Source organism: Buceros rhinoceros, unplaced genomic scaffold (genome assembly GCF_000710305.1).
Source record: "Buceros rhinoceros silvestris isolate BGI_N320 unplaced genomic scaffold, ASM71030v1 scaffold3349, whole genome shotgun sequence".
Taxonomy (NCBI): Eukaryota; Metazoa; Chordata; class Aves; order Bucerotiformes; family Bucerotidae; genus Buceros; species Buceros rhinoceros.
The window spans coordinates 3,517-3,939 of record NW_010433074.1 but is presented as its reverse complement, the minus strand read 5'-3'; the positions used below and the strand labels follow the sequence as shown (position 1 = coordinate 3,939).

Genomic DNA, 423 nt, shown 5'->3' with positions numbered 1-423 from the left:
GCCCGTCGGGGGGACCCTGCACCTGCGCTCTGTCCCCCTAGAGGGGCTGTGCCCGCTGCCGGAGAAGGGCTGAGGCAGCAGCGAGAGCTCGGGAGGAGGTCGGGGAGGAAGGCCGCTAGCCGGGGCAGCTCAGCTGCGCTGCGACACGCGAGGCCTCTCCCAGGCAAAAGCCAAGCAGGTGGTTGTGAGATTACAGCCCTCGGCTCTGGGCTCAGGAGATTAGCAGTGACCTGCTCTCCCGTGCGGCTTTCTGGAAGAGCCCCATTGCGAGTCAGCCCCCGGTGTGGAGCACGAGGCGCAGATAAACAGACCCTTGCTGTTTACACCGCGTGTCTTGGGTAAAGCCATCGCTGGCCTTTAAACTCCTCTCTGGTCCCAGCTGCCAGAGACGGGGAAGGAGCTGGAGGAGAAGCGGGCCGCTGG

At 65.2% G+C, this 423-nt stretch overlaps 1 protein-coding gene across 1 annotated transcript in view; it reads right to left on the bottom strand.

The window, feature by feature from the left end:
* The window catches only part of LOC104500339 (ORM1-like protein 3), a 1,790-nt gene that overhangs the window by 602 nt on the left and 765 nt on the right, over positions 1-423 (bottom strand). The window lies entirely within an intron of this gene.